The sequence below is a fragment of the Oncorhynchus gorbuscha genome, linkage group LG06 (genome assembly GCF_021184085.1).
Source record: "Oncorhynchus gorbuscha isolate QuinsamMale2020 ecotype Even-year linkage group LG06, OgorEven_v1.0, whole genome shotgun sequence".
NCBI lineage: Eukaryota > Metazoa > Chordata > Actinopteri > Salmoniformes > Salmonidae > Oncorhynchus > Oncorhynchus gorbuscha.
This window is the reverse complement of record NC_060178.1, coordinates 93664416-93685401: the sequence shown is the minus strand read 5'-3', so window position 1 is coordinate 93685401 and position 20986 is coordinate 93664416. Positions and strand designations below refer to the sequence as shown.

Below are 20986 nucleotides of genomic sequence, written 5' to 3'. Positions count from 1 at the left end.
CCTATCCTAGGTATTCCTTAAAGAGGTGGTGTTTCAGGTGTCTCCGGAAGGTGGTGATTGACTCTGCTGTCCTGGCGTCGTGAGGGAGTTTGTTCCACCATTGGGGGGCCAGAGCAGCGAACAGTTTTGACTGGGCTGAGCGGGAACTGTACTTCCTCAGTGGTAGGGAGGCGAGCAGGCCAGAGGTGGATGAACGCAGTGCCCTTGTTTGGGTGTAGGGCCTGATCAGAGCCTGGAGGTACTGAGGTGCAGTTCCCCTCACAGCTCCGTAGGCAAGCACCATGGTCTTGTAGCGGATGCGAGCTTCAACTGGAAGCCAGTGGAGAGAGCGGAGGAGCGGGATGACGTGAGAGAACTTGGGAAGGTTGAACACCAGACGGGCTGCGGCGTTCTGGATGAGTTGTAGGGGTTTAATGGCACAGGCAGGGAGCCCAGCCAACAGCGAGTTGCAGTAATCCAGACGGGAGATGACAAGTGCCTGGATTAGGACCTGCGCCGCTTCCTGTGTGAGGCAGGGTCGTACTCTGCGGATGTTGTAGAGCATGAACCTACAGGAACGGGCCACCGCCTTGATGTTAGTTGAGAACGACAGGGTGTTGTCCAGGATCACGCCAAGGTTCTTAGCGCTCTGGGAGGAGGACACAATGGAGTTGTCAACCGTGATGGCGAGATCATGGAACGGGCAGTCCTTCCCGGGAGGAAGAACAGCTCCGTCTTGCCGAGGTTCAGCTTGAGGTGGTGATCCGTCATCCACACTGATATGTCTGCCAGACATGCAGAGATGCGATTCGCCACCTGGTCATCAGAAGGGGGAAAGGAGAAGATTAATTGTGTGTCGTCTGCATAGCAATGATAGGAGAGACCATGTGAGGTTATGACAGAGCCAAGTGACTTGGTGTATAGCGAGAATAGGAGAGGGCCTAGAACAGAGCCCTGGGGGACACCAGTGGTGAGAGCGCGTGGTGAGGAGACAGATTCTCGCCACGCCACCTGGTAGGAGCGACCTGTCAGGTAGGACGCAATCCAAGCGTGGGCCGCGCCGGAGATGCCCAACTCGGAGAGGGTGGAGAGGAGGATCTGATGGTTCACAGTATCGAAGGCAGCTGATAGGTCTAAAATGATGAGAGCAGAGGAGAGAGAGTTAGCTTTAGCAGTGCGGAGCACCTCCGTGATACAGAGAAGAGCAGTCTCAGTTGAATGACTAGTCTTGAAACCTGACTGATTTGGATCAAGAAGGTCATTCAGAGAGAGATAGCGGGAGAGCTGGCCAAGGACGGCACGTTCAAGAGACAAGCTAGATGGTCTCTTTTCTTCAATCGATTCCAGTTTATCCTCACCTATCGGCCCGGGTCGAAGAATCTCAAACCGGATGTCCCGTCCCGAGTCTACGCTCCTGCCATTCGAGATGACACGGACATGCCTGTCCTTCCTGCTGCTAAGATCATGGCTCCGATCTCGTGGCAAGTTGAGGATACCGTGAGACGAGCTCAAGCTATTGAACCGGACCCGAAAGGAGGTCCTGCCAATCGGTTGTTTGTTCCCAAGGCAGTGAGGACTCAGGTCCCTCTGTGGGGGCAATCCTCTCGCCTTACCTGTCACCCGGGCGTAGGTCGCACCTTGGAGTTCATCCAGCGTAAGTTCTGGTGGCCTACCATAAGAGAAGACGTTGCCACTTTCGTCAATGCCTGCCCCGTGTGCTGCCAGAGCAAATCTTCTCACCTCCGCCCGCAAGGACTCTTTCACCCTTTACCTGTTCCCCACAGACCCTGGTCCCATATCTCGTTGGACTTTATTACTGGCCTTCCTCCATCCCATGGCAATACTACTATCCTAGTCATTATCGACAGGTTTTCAAAGGCCTCATGGTGTCTGACTCATCTTCTGGGTTCTGCCGACTATTCGTGGCTCAGTTGGTTAAGTGACTGTTTCTCACTCCGGAGACCTGGGTTCGTAACCGGGTCCTGACAGCAATAGCACCAGATCTGTGAGCATGAAAGGTACATGGCCACAGATCTATTGGCAAGAATGCATTTCTGCACTTTGTTATAAGCTGCCCAGAATCAAGTAAATAATCGTCAAATTAATCACCACCAATGTAAAACTAGCACTGCTCAAGGACACAAATCTTTGAGGATTTGAACTTACAACCTATTGGTGGGAAGTGCATCCAAGTTTCTGCAGTCCCACCATGTTCAAACTAAATGCTTGGAACATCTTGAAAAAATAAGTGTATGGTTATGTTTCACTACAGTGTTGTTCCCTGGGGTATACAAAGGTCAAAAGTATTCTTCACAGGTAGGCTACACATATGAACTCACATGGTACAGTTTGGTACCTTGTAAGTATAAAGAGCAATTTTTCTACCCAATATTTTGAATACAAGGTACAATCAGCACTGCACGTTGATAGGTGGGGGTAACATATGGTCTCATTAGCATATTTGGGGGCATGGTCAAATAGATGTGTATTTGTGCCAACCATCAGTGGAAGTGTTGTAGCAGTTTGTGTTTGATGGTTATGCCAATGCAAGTAGAGCACCTCCTTTGACACTGTGTGTTCTGCAAAAAAATAAAAGAGAATGTGTGTGTTTTACAGTAACTTAATGTCAACTTGTAGCCAAAAGTTGCTGTGATTTTGTAATTGCGTAACTGGAAACTACTTGTCAGTAAGTAATTGTAAAAGTTACACAAACCTACTAGCAAAATGTTGTATGTAACCTACAGGACACTTGCTGCCACTAGAAATCTTGCCAGTAACCTAATGTGCCTTCACTGACTCTTCTGTTGACAACATGCACATCAATAGCTGATTGGCAGCATACTGTAAAAGCGGCAGCCTATTAGAGGATTGCAGGTGTGGCTAATTTGAAGCATGGCTTTCAGCTAGCTCTTTTTGGTCTCCGATAAGTGGGAATGTCATCCCAGTTAATCTGCTCTGCTCATAAATGTAAGATTGTACACAACCACACAATGATGATGGCGCTGGAGAGGATGGCTGCCGTTTGATTAGCTCACCAACTGTGTTATTTGTTTTTTTTCGCATTGTTTGTAACTTATCTTGTACATAATGTTGCTGCTACTGTCTCTTATGACTGGAAAGAGCATCTGGACATCAGAACAGCGATTACTCACCTCGAATTGGACAAATCATTTTTCTTTAATGAGTCGGACGGGAAGGATATACTCCAAACACCCGAACAGGCCCTCATCCCCGTCATTCGCAGGAGAAAGAAACAGATTTCGCAGAAGGAGATTGAGGAGCCTTGCGAGGATCAGGCAACGAGTGACTAATCTGCCTTTGCCATCCGTACCTGTTAGCCAATGTTCAATCGCTGGAAAATAAATGGGATGCACTAAGAGCATGTATATCCTACCAATGGGACATTAAAACTGTAATATCTTATGTTTCACCGAGTCATGGCTGAAAAACAACATTAATAACATACAGTTGGCAGGTTATACACTATCAGCAGGAAAGAACAGCAGCCTCTGGTAAGACCCGGGGTGGCGGCCTATGTATATTTGTAAACAACAACTGGTGCACAATATCTAAGGAAGTCTCGAGGTTTTGCTCGCCTGAGGTAGAGTATCTCATGATAAGCTGTAGACCACACCATCTACTTGCAAGTATTAATCTGTATTTTTTGTAGCTGTCTACATACTATCACAGACTGATGCTGGCACTAAGACAGCACTCAATGAGCTGCATACTGCAATAAGCATACAGGAAAACACTCATCCAGAGGTGGTGCTCCTAGCAGACGGGGACTTTAATGCAGGCAAACTTAAATACATTTGACCTCATTTCTATCAGCATGTTAAATGTGAAACCAGAGGGGAAAAAAACTCCAGACCACCTTTTCTCCACACATAGAGATGCGGACAAACTCTCTCTCTGCCTCCATTTGGCAAATCTGACCATAGTTCTATCCTACCTGATTCATGCTTATAAGCAAAAATTAAAGCAGGAAACACCAGTGACTCGGTCAATAAAACAGTGGTCAGATTAAGCAGATGCTAAGCTACAGGACTGTGTTGCTATCACAGACTGGAACATGTTCCGGGATTCTTCCGATGGAATTGAGGAGTACACCTCCCTCTGCAATTGGATCCTGGACTGCCTTACTGGCCACCACCAGGTGGTAAGGGTAGGTAGCAACACATCCGCTATGCTGATCCTCAACACGGGGGCCCCTCTGGGGTGTGTGCTCAGTCTGCTCCTGTACTCACTGTTCACTCATGACTGCACGGCCAGGCATGTTCCCAACACCATCATTAAGTTTGCTGGTGACACAACAGTGGTAGGCCTGATCACCGACAATGATGAGACATCCTATAGGGAGAAGGTCAGAGACCTGACCGTGTGGTGCAAGGACAACAACTTCTCCCTCAAGATGACCAAGACAAAGGAGTTGATTGTGGACTATAGGGAAAGGAGGACCGAGCACGCCCCCATTCTCATCGACAGGGCTGTAGTGGAGCAGGTTGACAGCTTCAAGTTCCTTGGCGTCCACATCACCAACAAACTAACCTATTCCCCCTCAGGAGACTGAAAAGATTTGGCATTTGTTCTCAGATCCTCAAAAGGTTCTACAGCTGCACCATTGAGGCCAAACTGACGGGTTGCCTCACTGCCTGGTATGGCAACTGCTGGGCTTCCGACCACAAGGCATTACAGAGGGTAGTGTGTATGTCCGAGTACATCACCAGGGCCAAGCTTCCTGCCATCCTGTACCTCTATACCAGGTGGCATCACAGGAAGACCTTAAAAATTGTACAATGTGATTTTCTGGATTTTTGTTTTATATTCCGTCTCTCACAGTTGAAATGTACCTATGATAAAAATTACAGACCTCTACATGCTTTGTAAGTAGGAAAACCTGCAAAATCGGCAGTGTATCAAATACTTGTTCTCCCCACTGTATATAGCCTCGCTATTGTTATTTTACTGCTGCCCAATAATAATCTTTTACTTTTATCTCTTACTTTTTTTGTTGGTATTTTCTTAAAATTCCATTGTTTGTTAAGGGCTTGTATGTAAGCATTTCACTGTTGTGTTCAGCACGTGACAAATATATTTTAATTGGAGTTTCCTTTATAGCAGTCACCATGTAATTGAAATACTTACTTTCCTACCAGACTATCATGATGGATCAGCTACAGTAAGTTGCTGTGAATTTGACAAAAACCCACTTGTAACTACTGTGGTTAACAATAAGTTATTGAAATGTAAACATTACCTTCCTGTGAACAAGCTGCCATTAAGATACTCGAAAATGCACAGCAACATCTTAATAGTGCAAGCTCGACTGACGCTTGGCAAAAATAGAACAGATGCTCCCAAATATCCTAATGAGCCCCCACCAGCACATTTCAAAGTTCAGTAATGAGTGTAACCAAGTGGGAATTTACCAAATAAGACTGAGAAAAATCCACTTGAACAGCTCTCCAACTGGTAATTACTAGTGGGAAAAGAGTCTATCATCCCTGAACCCCGACTTCTCCCACATGCTGACCTCTGACGTCACCTACTAAGCAAATGGTCTCAATATCAGCATTTTCGGTAGTTAAATGTAACGAAATATTATTTATAAAAAGCTATCTATTAATATGATTTTTGAACAATATAATTTGTTTACAAGCATGATAGCTGTACTTTAAGTTTATGGTTTGCGCAGCTGGTTGGACATTAGCCGATTGCCATTTCCCAACAATTTCAAAGAACGTTAATGCGCCCAACTGGTAAATTCCCACAGCACCTTTATATTTAATATAATATATTGGGAAGAAAAATGTACCATTATACTAGATTATCCGCAAATGTACCCTGAAAAGGTACCTAACAGTACCATGTGAGTTCCTATGTGTACCTCTGAAGGTACCTTATGTGTACCTTTGACCTTTTTTACACCAGGGAACAACACTGTATCGTATACATACTCATATTATTTTAAGTGTGTGGATATACTGCATGTGTCACGACTTCCGCCGAAGTCGGTTCCTCTCCTTGTTCGGGCGGCATTCGGCAGTCGATGTCACTGGTCTTCTAGCTATCGCCGATCCACCTTTCAATTTCCATTTGTTTTGTCTTGTTTTCCCACACACCTGGTTTACATTCCCTCATTACGTGACGTGTATATAACCCTCTGTTCCCCCCATGTCTGTGTGTGGAATTGTTTGTTGTAAAGTGCATGTTCATTATTAGACTGGTTTGCGACGGGTTATTTCAACCCATATTTTGTTGTTTTGGGTGCTGTCGGTTTTGCCTCATTAAGGGTGGTGATGCTAGTCGGGCAGGCGGGTGCGGGCAGCGAACGGTTGTAAAGCATGCATTTGGTCTTACTAGCATTTAAGAGCAGTTGGAGGCTACGGAAAGAATGCTGTATGGCATTGAAGATCGTTTGGAGGTTAGATAGCACAGTGTCCAAGGAAGGGCCAGAAGTATAGATAATGATGTCGTCTGCGTAGAGGTGGATCAGGGAATCGCCCACAGCAAGAGCAACATCATTGATATATACTGAGAAAGGAGTCGGCCCGAGAATTGAACCCTGTGGTACCCCCATAGAGCCTGCCAGAGGGCCGGACAACATCCCCTCCGATTTGACACGGAGCTGTTGGCCGAGGTTGGAGTAGCCAGGAGGAAGGCATGGCCAGCCGTTGAGAAATGCTTGTTGAAGTTTTCGATTATCATGGATTTATCGGTGGTGACCGTGTTACCTAGCCTCAGTGCAGTGGGCAGCTGGGAGGAGGTGCTCTTGTTCTACATGGACTTTAGAGTCCCAGCACTTTTTGGAGTTAGAACTACAGGATGCAAATTTCTGTTTGAAAAAGCTTGCCTTTGCTTTCCTGACTGACTGCGTGTATTGGTTCCTGACTTCTCTGAACAGTTGCATATCGCGGGGACTATTCAATGCTATTGCAGTCCGCCACAGGATGTTTTTGTGCTGGTCGAGGGCAGGCAGGTTTGGAGTGAACCAAGGGCTATATCTGTTCTTAGTTCTGCATTTTTTGAACGGGGTATCCTTATCTAAGATGGTGAGGAAGTTACTTTTAAAGAATGACCAGGCATCCACAACTGACAGGATGAGGTCAATATCCTTCCAGGATACCCGGGCCAGGTCAATTAGAAAGGCCTGCTCGCAGAAGTGTTTTAGGGAGCATTTGACAGTGATGTGGGGTGGTCGTTTGACCGCAGACCCATAGCGGATACAGGCAATGAGGCAGTGATCGCTGAGATCCTGATTGAAGACAGCGGAGGTGTATTTGGAGGGCAAGTTGGTCAGGATAATGTCTATGAGGGTGCCCATGTTTACGGATTTAGGGTTGTACCTGGTGGGTTCCTTGATGATTTGTGTGAGATTGAGGGCATCTAGCTTAGATTGTAGGACTGCCGGGGTGTTAAGCATATCCCAGTTTAGGTCACATCACAGAACAAACTCTGAAGCTAGATGGAGGGTGATCAATTCACAAATGGTGTCCAGAGCACAGCTGGGAGCTGAGAGGGGTCAGTAGCAGACGGCAACAGTGATGTCACTGCGACAACTGTCAATAGACCTACACTACCGTTCACTAGTTTTAGAACACCTACTCATTCAATGGCTTTTCTTTATTTTTGCTATTTTCTACATGGTAGAATAATAGTGAAGACATCAAACTATGAAATTACAGATATGGAATCATGTAGTAACCAAAAAAGTGTTAAACCAAATCAAAATATATTTTAAATTTGAGATTGTTCAAATAGCCACCTTGATGACAGCATTGCACACTCTTGGCAGTGTCTCAACCAGCTTCACCTGGAATGCTTTTCCAACAGTCTTGAAGGACTTCCCACATATGCTGAGCACTTGTTGGCTGCTTTTCCTTCACTCTGCGGTCCGACTCATCCCAAGCCATCTAAATTTGGTTGAGGTCGGGGGATTGTGGAGGTCATCTGATGCAGCACTCAATCACCCTCCTTCTGGGTAAAATAGCCCTTACACAGCCTGGAGGTGTGTTGAGTCATTGTCCTGTTGAAAAACAAATGATAGTTCCACTAAGCCCAAACCAGATGGGGTGGTGTAGCGCTACATAATGCTGTGTTAGCCATACTGGTTAAATGTGCCTTGAATTCTAAATAAATCACAGACAGTGTCACCAGCAAAGCACCCCCACACCATAACACCTCCTCCCCCATGCTTTACTGTGGGAAATACACATGTAGAGATCATCCGTTCATACACACCGTGTCTCACAAAGACACGGCGGTTGTAACCAAAAATCTCACATTTCCACCGGTCTAATGTCCATTGCCTGTGTTTCTTGGCCCAAGCAAGTCTCTTCTTCTAATTGGTGACCTTTAATAGTGGTTTCTTTGCAGCAATTCGACCACACATTCTCCTGTGAACAGTTGATGTTGAGATGTGTCTATTACTTTAACTATGTGAAGCATTTATTTGGGCTGCAATTTCTGAGGCTGGTAACTCTAATGAACTTATCCTCTGCAGCAGCAGTAACTCTCTGTCTTCCATTCCTGTGGTGGTCCTCATGAGAGCCAGTTTCATCATGGTTTTTGTGACAGGACTTGAGGAAACATTCAAAGTTCTTGACATTTTCCAGACTGACTGACCTTCATGTCTTAAAGTAATGATGAACTGTCATTTCTCTTTGCTTATTTGAGCTGTTCTTGCCATAATATGGACCTGGTCTTTTGCCATATCTTATGTTTACCCCCCTACCTTGTCACATCACAACTGATAGGCTCAAACACATTAACCTCTTCAACCTATGGGGGCGCTATGTCATTATTGGATAAAAAGACGTGCCCGTTTAAGCGCAATATTTTGTCGCGAAAAGATGCTCGAGTATGCATGGAATTGACAGCCTTGGAAAGACAAAACTCTGACGTTTCCAAAACTGCAAAGATATTATCTGTGAGTGCCCCAGAACTAATGCTACAGGCGAAACCCAGATGAAGTTTCATACAGGAAATGCCCCAGATTCTGAAGGCGCTGTGTTCCAATGTCTCCTTATATGGCTGTCAATGCGCCAGGAATGAGCCTGCCCTTGTGTCGTTTCTCCAAGGTGTCTGCAGCATTGTGATGTGTTTGTAGGCATATCATTGGAAGATTGACCATAAGAGACTACATTTACCTGGTGTCCCGCCCGGTATCCTGTGTCGAAATTATTGCGCAATCTGTAGGTCCATGCGCGTTCCATTTCTTCAGAAGAGAAAGTCAACTGCCACGAAGGATTTTATCGTCGATAGATATGTGAAAAACACCTTGAGGATTGATTCTAAACATCGGTTTGCCATGTTTCTGTCGATATTATGGAGTTAATTTGGAAAAAAGTTCGCGTTTTAATTACTTAATTTTTTTTTTTTTTTACCCAAACGTGATGAAGAATGATGAAGAAAACGGACCGATTTGTCAACACAAATAATATTTTTTGTAAAAACGGAACATTTGCTATCTAACTGAGTCTCCTCATTGAAAACATCTGAAGATCTTCAAAGGTAAATTATTTTATTTGAATCCTTTTCTGGTTTTTGTGAAAATGTTGCATGCTGAAAGCCAGGCATAAATCCTTTGCTAGGCTATCAATACTGTTACACAAATGCTTGTTTAGCTATGGTTCAAAAGCATATTTTGAAAATCTGAGATTACAGTGTTGTTAACTAAAGGCTAAGCTTGAGAGCAAATAGATTCATTTAATTTCATTTGCGATTTTCATGAATAGTTAACGTTGTGTTATGCTAATGAGCTTGCGGATAGATTTACACAATCCTGGATACAGTTTTTTTTCGTAGCTAAACGTGACGCTGAAAACGGACCGATTTGTCAACACAAATAATATTTTTTGTAAAAACGGAACATTTGCTATCTAACTGAGAGTCTCCTCATTGAAAACATCTGAAGTTCTTCAAAGGTAAATTATTTTATTTGAATCCTATTCTGTTTTTTTGTGAAAATGTTGCCTACTGAATGCTAATGCTAAATGCTACGCTAAATGCTACACTAGCAATCAATACTGTTACACAAATGCTTGTTTTGCAATGGTTGAGAAGCATATTTTGAAAATCTGAGATGACAGTGTTGTTAACAAAAGGCTAAGCTTGAGAGCAAATAGATTAATTTAATTTAATTTGCCATTTTCATGAATAGTTAACGTTGCGTTATGGTAATGAGCTTGAGGCTGTAATCACGATACTGGATCCGGGATGACTCGACGCAAGAAGTTAAAAAGTAAATAAATTCCATAAACAAACTTTTAACAAGGCACACCTGTTAATTGAAATGTATTATAGGTGACTACCTCATGAAGCTGGTTGAGAGAATGCGAAGAGTGTGCAAAGCTGTCATCAAGGAAAAGGGTGCTATTTGAAGAATCTCAATTATAAAATATATTTAGATTTATTTAACACTTCTTTGGTTACTACATGATTCCATAGGTATTATTACATAGTTTTAATGTCTTCACTATTATTCTACCCTGTAGAAAGTAATACAAATAAAGAAAACCCCTTGAATGAGTAGGTGTTCTAAAACATTTGACCGGTAGTGTAGCTGGTAAATGCGCTCTGGCTATCTACTCCAATTTCAGAGCACGGAGCATCAGAGTGTGCCAGAGCGCTGTCACGCCTTGGTCATTGTATCTTGTGTTTTTGTTATATGTTTGGGTAGGCCAGGGTGTGACATGGGTTTATATGTTGTATTTCGTATTAGGGTTTGTATTAATTGGGAGTGTGTATTATTAGGGGTGTGTCTAGTTAGGCTTGGCTGCCTGAGGCGATTCCTAATTGGAGTCAGCTGATTCTAGTTGTCTCGGATTGGGAACTGTATTTAGGTAGCCTGAGTGCGCGTTGTATTTCGTGGGTGATTGTACCTGTCTTTGTGTTAGTCACCAGATAGGCTGTATTAGTTTCACTTGTTTGTTGTTTTCTTCTTCCGTTATTTCATGTACCGTATTAGCTTAATTAAAAGTCATGAGTAACCTACACGCTGCATTTCGGTCTGACTCTCTATAAACAACAGACGAAGTTCATTACAGAATCACCCACCACGATTCACAGACCGAGCAGCGTGTGAACTGGCAGGATCTGAAGGAGGACGATATGGATTATACGACGTGGGAAGAAATCGACAGGTGGGCGGCCGACCCAGGGCGTGTGCAGGAGCCCGCCTGGGATTCCCTACAGCAATGCGAAGAGGGCTATACACGTATGGAATCGAGAAGGAAAGCATTGCTATACAGAGCGAAAACTGAAGGTAACAGGGGAAAGCGCAGAGAGAGAGTGGCTGAGTCAGGAAACAGTCCTGAGCCTACTCTCCCTGTTAATCGTGAAGAGCAGTTGCAATGGGAGAGAATGCATCATTTGGAGATTTGGACATGGGAGGAGGAATTAGACGGTCAAGGACCCTGGGAGCAGCCGGGAGAATATCGCTGTCCCAAGGAGGAAATAGAGGCAGCTAAAGCGGAGAGGCGTATGTATGAGGAGGCAGCACGGCGACGCGGTTGGGAACCGGAAAGTCACCCCCCAAAAAATATTGGGGGGGGCTAAAAGGGAGAATAGTTATGCCAGGTAGGAAACCTGCGCATACTCCCTGTGCTCACCGTTGGGCTAGAGAGACCGGGCAGGCACCGTGTTATGCTATGGAGCGCACACGGTGTTTCCAGTGTGGGTGCAGAGCCAGCTGCGACTTATACCAGCCCTATTGGCCGGGCTAGAGTGGGCATCGAGCCAGGTAAGCTTGGGCAGGCTCGGTGCTCTAGAGCTCCAGTGCGCCTGCACGGTCCGGTCTATCCAGAGCCACCTCTACACACCAGTCCTCCGGTAGCAGCTCCCCGCACCAGGCTTCCTGTGCGTGTCCTCGCGCCAGTACCACCAGTTCCAGCACCACGCACCAGGCCTCCAGTGCGCCTCTCCTGTTTAGCGCAGCCAGAGCTTTTCTCCTCTCCTGCGCTGCCGGAGTCTCCTGTCTGTCCAGCGCCACCAGTGCTCCCAGTCGGCCCAGCGCGTCCAGTGCGCATCGCCTGTTCAGCACAGCCAGTGCTTTTCTCCACTCCTGCGCTGCCGGAGTCTCCCACTTGTTTAGCGCAACCAGAGCTGTTCTCTTCTCCTGCGCTATCGGAGTCTCCCGCTTGTTTAGCGCAACCAGAGCTGTTCTCCTCTCCTGCGCTGCCGGAGTCTCCTGTCTGTCCAGCGCCACCAGTGCTCCCAGTCTGTCCAGCGCCACCAGTGCTCCCAGTCGGCCCAGCGCGTCCAGTGCGCCTCGCCTGTTCAGCGCAGCCAGAGCCTTTCTCCTCTCCTGCGCTGCCGGAGTCTCCTGTCTGCCCAGCGCCGCCAGTCGGCCCAGCGTCACCAGTCTGCCAGGAACCGCCAGAAGTGCCAGTCTGCCAGGATCCGCCAGAAGTGCCAGTCTACCAAAATCTTCTAGATCGGCCAGACAACCTTAATCATCCAGGTCCACCAGCCAGCCAGGATTTACCGGAGCCTACTACCTGCCTGAGCTTCCTCTCAGTATTCCTCTCAGTACTGAGCTTCCTCTCAGTACTGAGCTTCCTCTCAGTACTCCTCTCAGTACTGAGCTTCCTCTCAGTACCGGGCTGCTTCCCCCTCTGTCCCGGGCTGCCCCTCTGTACCGGGGCTGCCCCTCTCAGTCCCGGGCTGCCCCTCTGTCCCGGGCTGCCCCTCTGTCCCGGGCTGCCCCTCTGTCCCGGGCTGCCCCTCTGTCCCGGGCTGCCCCTCTGTCCCGGGCTGCCCCTCTGTCCCGGGCTGCCCCTCTGTCCCGAGCTGCCCCTCTGTCCCGAGCTGCCCCTCTGTCCCTGAGCTGCCCCTCTGTCCCGAGCTGCCCCTCTGTCCCGAGCTGCCCCTCTGTCCCGAGCTGCCCCTCTGTCCCGAGCTGCCCCTCTGTCCCGAGCTGCCCCTCGGTCCCGAGCTGCCCCTCGGTCCCGAGCTGCCCCTCGGTCCCGAGCTGCCCCTCGGTCCCGAGCTGCACCTCAGTTATGTGGGGATCAGGGTGAGGACTATTAGGCCATGGTCGGCGGAGAAGGTGGATTATCCTAGGACGCGTAGGGGAGGAACTAGGACATTTATGGAGTGGGGTCCACGTCCCGAGCCAGAACCGCCACCATGGACAGACGCCCACCCGGACCCTCCCTATGCTCTTGAGGTGCGTCCCGGAGTCCGCACCTTAGGGGGGTTCTGTCACGCCTTGGTCATTGTATCTTGTGTTTTTGTTATATGTTTGGGTAGGCCAGGGTGTGACATGGGTTTATATGTTGTATTTCGTATTAGGGTTTGTATTAATTGGGAGTGTGTATTATTAGGGGTGTGTCTGGTTAGGCTTGGCTGCCTGAGGCGATTCCTAATTGGAGTCAGCTGATTCTAGTTGTCTCGGATTGGGAACCGTATTTAGGTAGCCTGAGTGAGCGTTGTATTTCGTGGGTGATTGTACCCGTCTTTGTGTTAGTCACCAGATAGGCTGTATTAGTTTCTTTCGTTTGTTGTTTTCTTCTTCCGTTATTTCATGTACCGTATTAGCTTCATTAAAAGTCATGAGTAACCTACACGCTGCATTTCAGTCTGACTCTCTATAAACAACAGACGAAGTTCATTACAAGCGCAGAATAACTGACAAATTTATGAACGCTCAACACCTGTTTAATATGGCTGGAGTCAGTAAATGTTGGCAAAATAGCGTAATTAAATTATTGCCAGCAGCACAGTTACAGTCACCAACGCTCTGGATAACATAAAAACAGCCTAATCAGCTCTGCGAGGGTGAGTAAAATGGTCAGAGTGAACTGTTCCCTCATTTGTGTCTGGAAGTAGCTAACAAGCTAGCCAACATTAGCCAGTTAGCTTGGGTGCTTGACTGCTGTTGTTAGGTCAGAACGCTCGGATCAACCCTACTCTTCGGCCAGAGCGTCCAATGTATACTCTGAACGCTCTGAGTTTACGAACACCCAGAGCACACTGGCACTCCAGATTGAATTTACGAACACGCCCGGTAGTATAAACGAGCCTATAGTCTTGAAATCCTTGGTTGTTTAGTACATGGCCTCACAAGTGAATATTTAAAGAGATGGGTGGGGCTAAAGCGTAAGAGGGTGTGAACAATGCTGAATGGGTGTAGACAAAGAAGATTTCTCCAACAGGTGTACCAAAATCAAGGGCCAAGTTTATCAACTTTCATAGCAGAATTACTTTCCCATTGTCCCTCAACTGTAATATATGATATTCCATTTTCTAGCTTTGAGTCTTTACTTTTACCCAATGTAAAAAAACATAATTTTATGTTTTGCTACGAATCGAGCTCTAATGTGACAATTCACATGTGAAAACGTGTTTTTGGAACCATTCTTATGTGAAATAATCATTTACATTTACATTTAAGTCATTTAGCAGACACTCTTATCCAGAGAGACTTACAAATCATGTGAAAACATGTGTTTTTGGAAAACTTCACATGACATTTCAGATGTAAAAACATGGTTTTGGAACACACTTCAGATGTAAAAACATGGTTTTGGAACACACAAAGGTGCAATTCTATGTATTATCACTGTTCTGCTAAACTATGACCCAACCTGGGATTTGAGGTCACAACCTCTGGAGTTGCTGATCTTTATGCTACACCATCAGTCTGTAACATGCCCCTAAACATTCCTTACCTATAATTAATCTCTGCACTTAGCAACAGAGTGCCATTTGACTGCTATCAGTTAATCTGACTATTCTCTCAACATGGATATAAATGACTTATCTCAGCAATGTTAGTATTATTCTGGTTTAATGATACTCCAGAATCACTATGATAAATATAGTTTTTCTTGAGAGTATTTTCAACAACACTGAGATTTACTTTTAAGTTTAAAGTGTAGGAATACAGGTGAAATGCATTACAGACACAGACATTGTGGCGTAGCAGGATGGTCGGAATGCTGTGGACCAAGAGGTTGTGTGTTCAAATCCCAGGTAAGAACATGTTGAATAATAATTACTGTATAAATAAACAGAAAACAAAGTGTGTCAAATATGTACAGTTGAAGTCAGAAGTTTCCATACCCCTTAGCCAAATACAGTTAAACTCAGTTATTCACAATTCCTGACATTTAATCCTAGTAAAAATTCCCTGTTTTAGGTCAGTTAGGAACACCACTTTATTTTGAGAATGTGAAATGTCAAAATAATAGTAGAGATAATGATTTCTTTCAGCTTTTATTTCTTTCATCACATTCCCAGTGGGTCAGAAGTTTACATACACTCAATTAGTATTTGGTAGCATTGCCTTTAAATTGTTTAACTTGGGTCAAACGTTTCGGCTCGCCTTCCACAAGCTTCTCACAGTTGGACATTTCTCCAAAAAGTACGATCTTTGTCCCCCATGTGCAGTTGCAAACCATAGTGTTTTTTTTAATGGCGGTTTTGGAGCAGTGGCTTCTTCCTTGCTGAGCAGCCTTTCAGGTTATGTTGATATAGGACTTGTTTTAATTTGGATATACTGTAGATACCTTTGTACCTGTTTCCTCCAGCATCTTCATAAGGTCCTTTGCTGTTGTTCTGGGATTGATTTGCACTTTTCGCACCAAAGTACGTTCACCTCTAGGAGCCAGAACGCGTCTCTTTCCTGAGCGGTATGACGGCTGAGTGGTCCCATGGTGTTTATACTTGCGTACTATTGTTTGTACAGATGAACGTGGTACCTTCAGGTGCATGGAAATTTCTCCCAAGGATGAACCAGACTTGTGGATGTCTACTATTTTTTTTCTGAGTTCTTGGCTGATTTCTTTTGGTTGTCCCATGATGTCAAGCAAAGAGGCACTGAGTTTGAAGGTAGGCCTTGAAATACATCCACAGGTACACCTCCAGTTAACTCAAATGATGCCAATTAGTCTATCAGAAGCTTCTAAAACCATGGCATCATTTTCTGGAATTTTCCAAGCTGTTTAAAGGCACAGTCAACTTAATGTATGTAAACTTCTGACCCACTGGAATTGTGATACAGTGAAATAATCTGTCTGTAAACAATTGCTGGAAAAATTACGTATGTCATGCACAAAGTAGATGTCCTAACCGACTTGACAAAACTATAGTTTGTAAACAATACATTAATGACTCCAACCTAAGTGTATGTAAAAAGTACTGTGTGTGTATCATAACATGTTTTTGTTTGCAGGGCATCACCTGTGAAATCTCATATAGAAATTTGAATCCACATGTGAAAGGTTATGTAATTACATGTGAAAATCCATATGTGAAATATCACATGTAAAATGTTCGAAAACACATGGTTTAACATGATTTTCAAGTGCAAAACATGGAAATGTCACCTGTGAAATCATGTGATTTTTCCTTAAGGGTACTGATGAGAGGATATATGGGAGGAGACTGACTGTTAAACCATTCAGTAAGGTTGTAATTGCATGCTTAGAAAAAAGCGTCTTGCTTAATTTATCTGTTCAGGTCACGTTCGGGCTTATATTGAATAATGTTGAATAATGAGATTTATTTCTATTTTTGAATATATCCATTCCTTTTTTTACCCCCTTTTTCTCCCCAATTTCGTGGTATCCAATTGTGATCTTGTCTCATCACTGCCACTCCCCAACGGACTCGGTAGAGGGAAGGCCAAGTCATGCCGCGCCTGGCCCGCCACAAGGAGTCGCTTGAACAAGATGAGCCAAGTAAAGCCCCCCAGGCAAACCCTCCCTTAACCCGGACAACACTGGGCTAATTGTGCGCCGCCCTATGGGACTCATGCTCGGTTGTGACACAGTCTGGGTTCAAACCCCAGGCTATAGTGACACCGCAACACTGCAATGCTGTGCCTTAGACCACTGCGCCACTTGGGAGGCGAATAATGAGTCTCTGCTCTGTCTGTCTCCATCTCACCCCCTGTTATTACTCCATCATCCCTATCCTGTAGAAACTCAATAACTCTGCTGAAAGAACCCGTGTCTAAATCCCAAATAGCACCCCTTTCCCAATGTAGTGTATGGTCAAAAGTAGTACACTATATAGGGAATAGGGTGCCATTTGGGATGCAGACACACACCTTCCCAGTGATTGACTCAGTATTGAAACACCCTCACAAAGCAGACCACGGAACCGACATTACACACAGACAGCTCAGGTCCTCTTTGAAACAACATTCAATCTCTATTTCACCCTCCTCCCCTATCTCTCCTCTCCTTTTTTCCAGTTGTCTTGACGACAGTGACAGACTATTCGTCTCTAGGGTTCTTGTTTTGTGGTTTTGTCACAGACCCTCCTTTAATGTCTAGCCCAGTTCTCTCTAATTATCTCTCTCTCACTGTTTCTCTCTCTTATCCCAATGATGGGGCCACACCACCTAAACTATGGAGCTTAATTTCTACTGCAAACAATCACTCAAAGACTGGAAGACTGAGAAAGAGAGAGGGTGGAAAAGAGAGAGTGACAGACATATGGAGAGATAATTAATTGAGCTCAGATGTTCCAGCAAATCAAATCAAATCAGGCTTTATTCATTTCAGAAATGGAATGCAACAATAATTTATGGATTTTTCCCGCTTTCACAAGATTGTGACGTAAATCGAGCGCGCTCAAACTTCCCATCATTCTGCTTAAGGTAGTAATTTTGTCACCCTCATCATGGCAAAGACACGGAGAAATGCATATGATGCAGCTTTCAAGTTGAAGGCGATCGATCTGGCTGTTGGAAAAGGAAATAGAGCTGCTGCATGGGAGCTTGGCCTTAATGAGTCGATGATAAGATGTTGGAAACAGCAGCGCGAGGAACTGACTCAGTGCAGAAAGACAACAAAAGCTTTCAGAGGGAAGAAAAGCAGATGGCCCAAAGTATTTGCAGCCACTCAACATCAGTGTAAATCGTGCATTTAAGGTGGCGCTCCTTGTTCAGTGGGAGGCTTGGATGACAAGTGGGGAGAAATCCTTCACTAAAACGGGCCGCAGGCGAAGAGCATCTTATGGTCAAGTCTGCCAGTGGGTCCTGACAGCGTGGAGCATTGTCAAAAAATCCACTATCATCAACGGTTTTCGAAAGGCTGGACTGCTGCGTGTTGAAGGGGCAGCATGAGCTCAGCAGGGGAATTTGCCTCCGGATGAAAGTGACGAGAGCGACAATGAAAACGATCCAACATCGGATGAAGCAATTCTGAGGCTGTTCAACTCCGACACCGAAGGAGATGACTTCAGTGGTTTCAGTGCACAGGAGGAGGAAGATAGTGACCAATGACTTTCTTGGTAGGCTACTGTTTTAACTTTTGTTACAAGCCGTGTTTCGTTAAAGCCTATTTATTTTTTGTTACAAGCCGTGTTTTGTTTAAAGGCTGTGTAAAGTTAATTTGTTTCAATGTACCGGTAGGCACCTGCGGCTTATAGACATGTGCGGCTTATTTATGTACAAAATACATATTTTTTTATAATTCAGTGGGTGCGGTGTATATTCAGGTGCGCTTAATAGTCCAGCAATTACGGTACATACTGAAACAAAGATGGTTAATAACAAGATTACAACCTAAAAGCAATTAAGAAGAGATGAAACTGAAGAGAGAGAGAGAGACAATATTCTCCTCTTCCAAACCCCCTGTTCTGGGATAGAGAGAGACATGATTCTCATCTTCCAAACCCCCAGTTAGCTAGTGCTTCTGGGATAGAGAGAGACATGATTCTCCTCTTCCAAACCCCCAATTAGCTAGTACTTCTGGGATAGAGAGACATGATTCTCCTCTTCCAAACCCCCAGTTAGCTGTGCTTCTGGGATAGAGAGAGACATGATTCTCCTCTTCCAAACCTCCAGTTAGCTAGTGCTTCTGGGATGGGAGTTAGCTAGAGAGACATGATTCTCCTCTTCCAAACCCCCAGTTAGCTAGTGCTTCTGGGATAGAGAGACATGATTCTCATCTTCCAAACCCCCAGTTAGCTAGTGCTTCTGGGATAGAGAGACATGATTCTCCTCTTCCAAACACCCAGTTAGCTAGTGCTTCTGGGATAGAGAGAGACATGATTCTCCTCTTCCAAACCCCCAGTTAGCTAGTGCTTCTAGGATTTCAGTCAGAATAATAATAGAATGTGTGTTGCATGTTAAATAGAAACCCAGCTCACACACTGACACTCATCAACGTCAGACTGATGAAACCAGTCAATAAAGCAGGATTGAAAGAGGAGTTATTGAGCAGAGCCAGAGTGGGTTTCATCAACAGACAGCATCTCCCAGGGTCCATCTCTCACCTTATCCTATTGATTTAATAAAGAAGTCTATGGTTAGGAAGACTATTACTCTGTATCCTCTGATTACTGTTAGTGGCTAAATATGCTACCAGACACCACTCCAAGTCTACTCTATTTAAGGCAACATTTGTTAATGTATAAATTCTTACCCGTTCCCAGTCCCACTACACCTTGTGAAGCCTGTCAGTGAGTGTATACTACCAACCAACTCCAGGCCAACTACGAGCTCCTAGGTGCACACTTGTGGCTCAGTGACTCGTGTTTGCATCTCAATGTGAAAAAAACTGTTTGCATGTTCTTCACAAAGAGGGCAACAGATGCTACTGAGCCAGATGTCTATGTGTCAGGGGAGAAGCTCCAGGTGGTATCCGATTTTAAGTACCTTGGCATCATACTTGATTCCAACCTCTCTTTTAAAAAGCATGTGAAAAAGGTAATTCAAATAACCAAATTCAACCTAGCTAATTTCCGATTTATACGAAATTGTTTGACTACAGAGGTAGCAAAACTGTACTTCAATTTTATGATACTCCCCCACTTAACATACTGCTTGACTAGTTGGGCCCAAGCTTGCTGTACAACATTAAAACCTATTCAGTCTGTCTACAAACAGGCTCTCAAAGTGCTTGATAGGAAGCCCAATAGCCATCATCATTGTCACATCCTTAGAAAGCATGAGCTCTTGAGTTGGGAAAATCTTGTGCAATACACCGACGCATGTCTTGTATTCAAGATCCTTAATGGCCTGGCTCCCCCTCCACTCAATATTTTTGTTAAACAGAAAAACAAGACATATGGCAGCAGATCCACAAGGTCTGCCATGAGAGGTGACTGTATAGTTCCCCTAAGGAAAAGCACCTTTAGTAAATCTGCATTCTCTGTGAGAGCTTCCCATGTCTGGAATACACTGCCATCAGACACACATAACTGCACCACATATCACACTTTCACAAAATGCTTGAAGACCTGGCTAAAGGTCAATCAGATTTGTGAACATGGTCCCTAGCTGTGTGTTGCCGCTTTCCATGTTGTCTGTTGTCTGTAGCTTGTGAGGTGTGGAAACACTTTGTTGCTTTTATGAATTTTGTTTTGCTGCTTTTTGTTCTATGTTGCTCTGTCTGTATGCTATGTCTTGCTTGTTCTATGGTGCTATTGTCTATATTGTAATTGTTTTTAATAACCTGCCCAGGGACTGCGGTTGAAAATTAGCCGGCTGGCTAAAACCGGCACTTTTACTGAAACGTTGATTAATGTGCACTGTCCCTGTAAAAATAAATAAATAAACTAAACTAAACACTTCATACTCCAGTCGGCTGTACCCATAGCCAGTCAACACTTGAGAGCACAATACTCACAAAAGAGTGTACAGTGCTCCCACTCCCCACATTCACTAAAACACACTGTCCATTCTAATGTGATGAGAGGCATTTGATCCTCGATGAGCCTTCAGTGTTGCTTTATGCGTGTAGGGGCACGACAGTGACGGCACTCCACTTGACATGAACACAAAGACTCTGCCCGCAGCTATAGGTGTGGTGGTACTGTGCATGTGTAGTGTTCATTTCAATTCCATCTGTGCACTTTTATGTACAGTTTTTCCTCCTTGCGGTGTGTGGCAAGATCAAGGAGCCAGCTGGGCCTATGACTTTCCCTGGGTTTACTGTCAATACGAACTTCATAAACTTCTTTCTTTGATATCCTCCAATAGACGCGGACCAAATTCGGGCAATTTTATTTGCCCACCCAATTTTTAAAAACAATTTTGGGA

The 20986-nt window shown here is 44.9% G+C and overlaps 1 protein-coding gene across 1 annotated transcript in view; it reads right to left on the bottom strand.

Annotated features, from left to right (window-relative positions):
* Positions 1 to 20986, bottom strand: part of LOC124038557 (brain-specific angiogenesis inhibitor 1-associated protein 2-like protein 1) — a 75233-nt gene that overhangs the window by 29929 nt on the left and 24318 nt on the right. The gene's annotated exons all lie outside the window — the stretch shown is intronic.